Genomic DNA, 6989 nt, shown 5'->3' with positions numbered 1-6989 from the left:
CTCTACTTCACTCTCCCCGCTTCTCACTCACTCACTCACTCACTAACTCGCACATTCACTCACTCACGCACAATCTCCTCCTATTTGATAAGCAATACCCAGCGTATTCCAGCCGCAGACATTTTGGTTCCACCATTTTTTTTTCAGTAATTTTACAAACTCTCTCAATAATTACTTCTATCCATGCTTTTTTTCTCATATTTTTTGTCTTTTGTTTGTTTTTTTTTATTATTGTTGTTATTACTGATGTTAGCAGTCTTGTAGTTTTCGTTGTTTCCTTTGTTGTTTTTTTTTGTATTTGTTCTTCTTGTTGTTTCTTTTAAATATTTGTTGGTCATGCTGTACATTTGTGCTGTAACTTTCCATTACTGTATTTCCTATTTATCTGTTCTTTCACTCTATTTGTTTATTCATTTACTTATCTATTTCTCTATTATTTATTATATATATATACACACACATATATGCATACACACACACACACACACACACACACACACACACACACATATATATATATGTATGTATGTATGTATGTACGTATGTATGTATGTAGTTACATATTATATATACATATGTATGTGTACATATAAACATATATATCTGTGTGCGTATGTGTGTGTGTGTGTATTTTTTATGTGTTTCCGTGCGTGTGTGTGTATATGTGTGTATGTGATTGTAGTGCATTACAATAGGAAGAAACAGAACTCAATGAGTGGCGCATCTATATGTTCATTTATTCACTGAGAGATTACATAAGTGATTGAAGGGCTGAGAATATCGCGTATTGAACTTTATGAAACTCGTAATAAATGACTGTAGAAAACTCATATTAGAGTTCGCTTTCTCGTTGCACACGCACGCAAACACGGAAATACTCACGCACGAAAACACACCCACATCTAAACGAGAGAAGTCACATCTCCATACGATGTCTAGTTTATGTTTATTACGAGTTGATGGTTCACTTCATTGTTATTTCATGCCTCGCACAGGTCTATGTTCACGTTTAAGAATGTATGTGTGGATGCGGTGTTTGTATTTATATGGGTGTGAGTCTGTATATGTATATGTGGGTATGCATGTGTGCATGTGTTTGTGATTGCCCTTGCATGATTGTGGGATGGGGTGGTTTTTCAGTGTTAGCCTGAGTGTGTATCTCCGTGCCAGGTGTTAACATTCTCATTCCACCACCATCGCTGAGACAGTGCTGAAGACATTCCATCTGTTCTTCTACATGCAAGCCACCTACTTATTACCGTATTTTCCGGCATATAAGATGACATAATATACTGTATAATCATGTACTGTAAACATTATCTTCTACTCTAGGTACAAGGCTCGAGATTTTGTGGGAGAATGCCAGTCGATTAGATCGATTCCAGTACGCAACTGGTACTTCATTTATCGACTCCGAAAGGATGAAAGGCAAAGTCGACCTCGGCGGAATTTGAACTCAGAACGTAGCAGCAGAAGAAATACCGCTAAGCATTTCGCCCGGCGTGATGTACTGTAAATATCGTTTCTAAATATCTGCACATTGTTTTCAAATTCTGCTATATTTCACATGGAATTTTTGTTCCTCCAATATCATTTTCGTGTACAAGTTGACCCACCAATTTTAGTTGCAAATCTCGGTCTGAAATATTCGACTTGCATAACGGGAAACACGTTAAGTGACAAAATCTCATACAACAAAATCAAATAAAAACAATACGAAATATCTGGAAAAGTACAATCAACAGCGTACTAATTTTCGTTGTGTTGACCACCTTTGTAACAGTTCTTGACCACAGGCGTCTTTCCGCTTCCTGATTCTTTCGCGCCGGCATTATCACCGCACAGTTTTAGCATCTACTGGAGTGAGTTGATCTCCAGTCTTGAAGTTTTCGAACAGGCAAACATCTGCCATATCACGGTCACGCTGATATGCATCCTGAATCAGTTGATAGGGAGATTTTCCAGGATGGGGTATCCTCCTCCACCCTAGACCGGGTCATGTAATGAACTCTCATTGAATAAGAAAGATACAATAAAAGAAGTTCCCCCTTGGTGCTTGTTACAATGGGATGAAGATGTTACAAGAGGTGGGACCGTGCAGTTGTCCAAGAGATCTCAAGAGATCACCCAGAAGACGTCAAATAATTCAGGTTCAAAAACAGATGAGTAGCGTACATTGAAAGAAAGAATGGAAACATATTGTGACCAGCAGTGTAGGTCAATCAAAAAAAGGCAAAAGAATATTTTTATATAAATTATATTCGACTGACAAGAATTTGCGAAAGGTGGACACAATTGTTTGGTTTATCTTGAATACGGAACGCTTATTTAATTCCACCTGTATTATTGCTGTAATGTGGCATACGTCAGACGTAAGACTTCAGATCTAGGGCACGCAGGAGATCACAGAAACGATGCATATATTTTCTCTAGAAATGCCATGCTATTACTATTTCAATAACTAACAAACTGCATATCTCAATATGCAGTGATTATTTTCTTAGTCTAGAATCTTGCATTCTATACACGCTGTGTACTATTTCCAGGCTGTTTAGCCTATTTCACTTCACCTATATTTCCATCTATATATATGGAGTGGTTTTATACTTAGCAGCACAAGTTAACCTAATTTGCAGGCGAGTTAAATGTTGTTAGCTACTGCTTCTAATGATTAATGTGACTTCCCATGGTACAATAATTATTGCTGAGACTTATTTTCTTCTCCTCTTCCTTCCCTCTTCCTTCACTCTCCGTTTAGTGAAACACTGCTTTGGGCGAACAACGTCTGCTTGTAATTATGTAACTACTCTAAATTTATTGTACTTAAAGTGTTTATGAATATTAACGATGGGTGCCCACTAACCTGTTTTGCTATACCTGCAATATACTACTACAAATACTACTACTGCTGCTACTGATAAAAATAATCATAACTATTAATGCTTTCTAATTTGGTTACAGAGCCAGACATTTTGAGCGAATGGGTTAGTCAATAGCATTGACAGCAGTACTTCATTCTTTTATGGACTCCGGAGAAAATAAATTATAAAATTGACCGCAGCGGGTTATAAACTCAAGACGTAAGGAACCGAAGTAAGTCCTGCAAGGTATTTTTCTCGATGATCTAGCGATTTCGTCAGCACACTGCCCTATTTAATATAAATATAATAACGATTTGTTTTACCGGCCACAAGGACTCCTGATCTTTTTGAACGTTAGAAAGAAGAACCATAAATAAGAAACAGTTGGGAATGAAATGGAGTGTAAATAGTGAATGATAAAAAAAAGACAAATCAACAGGTAATTATAAATGTAAAAATAGAACGAGAGCGGATCTTATAATTAGGTGCAAGCAGATGGTGTAGCACGCATCTTCACTCATCCATGCAGCTACGGACTACCCTGAAATACAGACGGCGACGGCCCGAGGCTATAGTAGAAGACACTTCCCCAAGGTGCCATGCAGTGGGACTGAACCCGGAACCATGTTCGTAAGCAAGCTACTTACCACACAGCCAGTGTGTGTGTGTGTCTTTGTGTCTGTGTTTGTCACCACCATCACCGATTGACAACCGATTTTGGTGTGTTTATGTTCCCGTAACTTAGCGGTTCGACAAAAGAGACCGATACAATAAACACTAGGCTGACAAAAAGTAAGTCCTGGGGTCGATTTTTGCGAATAAAAAAAAATCACTTAAGGTGGTGCTCCAGCATGATCGCAGTCAAATGATTGAAACAAGTTGATGAATAAAATAATGAAAGATCATATATATATATATACCAGAGTAAGCACATAAATACGAAACAAGGTGGAAGAAATAGTACTCGAAAACCAGAGGTGGTGTAATGTGCTTTATTAAAAAGCAGCAAACATATCACAAAAACTGTTACTCAGAGTTTCACGTTCCCGTTCGTCGGACAGTTTTGTCTAATATATATACACACTCACACACAGATACACACACACACACACACACAAACACACACACATACACACATACGCACACATACACACACACACAGACCGAACAGTAGCCAGTGGTCGCCAGGTGATTAGAAAGATGTGTTTAATGCTGATTATTTCCATGCTAAATCTTTCTTGTATACTTAACAGAAAGATAATCTTTCCTTGCTAGTTGCTGACAATTTAAGGTTCCCAGGTGACGGACAATCTGACTAAATACTTAGCTTGTTTTAATACCAGCTAATCTTAAGGCAACGAGTTAGCAAAAATCGTTAGCACGCCGGTCAAATTACTTACCGACATTTCGTCCGGCTTTACTTTCCGAGTTCGAATTCTGCCGAGTTTTAGTTTACAATTCATCCTTTCTGGGTCGATAAAAATAAATCGCAGCTGTTCTCTTCGGGCGAAGTAGTCGGCTTCCTCGCCTCGACCGAAATTGCTGACTTCCTGCTGATATTTTAAATCAATAACAATTAGTCTCATTTTAGTTACTAAACTTACCGCCCGTACACCACACCGCTTCGTACGCATCTTAATGAACGTATAGAAGGCCCCGCTATGCATGACTTATATTATTTTCACCTGTAGTTGCCTTTTAGAATGCGTTATAGCACAATTTCTTAATCTTTTGCTCTCTGTCCATGCCACTAAATGATATCTCTATTGATGTATATATACATACATATTTGTGTGTGTGTATCTATGTAAGTATATATGTATATATGTGTGTGTTTATGTATGTATGTATGTCATGTATTAACCGATCTTGGGTCGATCTTCGGAGTAGGTTCTGTGGACAAATTTGTATCTTCTGTCTGAAGTAATTACGTAGAATTGAAGAAGGAAAAATAATAATGACAACACATGAGACATGACATCCACATTGCTTTATTCATTCGTTATTATTTATTATCTATGGAGTCATTAGAGAATTTGTCGTGTCAAAATGTTATGCGATCTATTACAGTTTTAGTGTTGTTGTTGTTGGTAGTGATGGTGGTGATGCTGCTACTACTACAAGTTTTAATAATGGCTTTAAATTTTGCCCCAAGGGCAGCGACTTTGTGCAGAAGATGAGTCGATTACATGCCGTAAGTATGAATATGAGGTTACGTGTGCTTGGTACCAACATACACCGGAAAAGTAATGGACCAAACGAGGGGAAACCAAAATCCTCTGGTAGTTTGGCTTCCAGACAGATAAGGTATTAGAACACCGAAGGCCGGATATAGTAACCTTTAGGAGAGTCAAACTAGAGTGCCTAATATTTGACATGTCAGTGCCAGGCGAACAACATATCATCATGAAATAAAGAGAAAAGGTTGATAAATATGGAGACCTGAGAATTGAGATCATAAAAGTATGGCAGCTGCGATAGTCAAACATAAAGTTTATCCCTATTGTCATCGGAGCATTGGGTTCAATACCACCAAATCTGGAAAAGCAACTGGAAACTTTAGAAATACCCTTCTATCTAGATGTATTGCAAAAAACTGGCATTACTTGGAACTGCACGGATATTGCGTAAAGTACTATCTGTCTTAGGTCCTTGTTGTAACTTGACAAACATTACAATTCCCCGATAGACACAATATCTTCAATCAACAAGCTTTCGATATTGTATACTGTGCGACATCTATAATAATAATAACAATAATAATAATAATAATAATAATAATAATAATAATAATAATAATAATAGTGAAAAGATAAAAGAATTACATCACACTACGTGTGCAGTTATCATCATCATTGTTTGCAGCTCTGTCAGTAGGGTTGCTTACGTCTATGCATTATACTTACTGTACTCGTTGACGATAGAAACCGACAAAATACAAACTCAGTTATATTCCCCTCTCCGTCATAAGAAAGTTTTATCATCCACTAAAATATTTTCATTGCTGTATTCTTGCTTTTTACTAAATTGATTCTTTTCAATGCAGACCAGCATTAGTACTTTTCTCGAACGATCATGTGTATCTGTTTTATTCCAATACACTGCGTGACATTAGTTTATCGTCTGCTATGCCGCTTTATCTGTCATCTGCAGTATGATACAAAGATTTAGCATCTCTCTTAGAGTCGCTTCACTTTAAATATTTCAAAATCTCTTTCGTTTTTTTCTTTGAAAAATATGAAAAAATATATTCTTCGTTGGTTATTGTAATTCTTTTAATATGTGGTTGTTCAGATGCTGAAATTATTTACAAAACAGTAGAGCAACCATTGTTGCTATACATTAAAGATTCTGAAAACGAAGAGAAAAGAGAAGAAAAGAATTCGTTGAATTCTTCAAATCGAAGAGAAAATAAACAAATCTCAAAAAGCAGGAATACACATGTGCGTCTGTTTGTGTGTATGTATTTACATACAGACATACATATACATACATTTTTATATACATAAACACAAATATATCTTATCAAAACATACAAAAGCTGCCATAATACACTTGTAGTTCGCTTTCATACCAATAAAATATTAATATATCTGCTTCTTCAATTCTCTATTAATCAAAAGATATTAAATATTTTTGCAGTGCCTCTAACCAGATTTAGTGTGCAGATAACTTTCTGAGCTCAACCGAAAAATCTCTATCTTCGATATGATAAAAGCGAATGCGAACATTGATATAATGTGCAGTCAGGTATGCATTTAACATTGTACCGCCATATAAGAAAGCATCAAGTCGCATTCTGTGTAGCTGGAGGGCTGTTCACTCATGATGTTACACCTGCCATTTTCAGTTTTATTAGCAAATATTATCGCCGATTACATTGTGTTCAGTCGTTTGTCTTAAAATAGCGAAAAACCGATCGAATGTTCCTTGTAAATGTTTTTCCATCATTTATGATATATTAAATAGAATTAATAATTTTGCGTTGTCTGCGTTTTTGAGCATATGTGTGTGTGTGTGCACGCGCGTGTTTGTGTGTGGGTGTGAATCTATCTACGTGTGCACTTATGTATGCATATATAGATATATAGAGTTGGTATATACATATATATATATATATATATATAT

The sequence above is a fragment of the Octopus bimaculoides genome, chromosome 15 (assembly GCF_001194135.2).
Source record: "Octopus bimaculoides isolate UCB-OBI-ISO-001 chromosome 15, ASM119413v2, whole genome shotgun sequence".
Classification (NCBI taxonomy): domain Eukaryota; kingdom Metazoa; phylum Mollusca; class Cephalopoda; order Octopoda; family Octopodidae; genus Octopus; species Octopus bimaculoides.
This window is presented reverse-complemented; position numbering follows the sequence as displayed.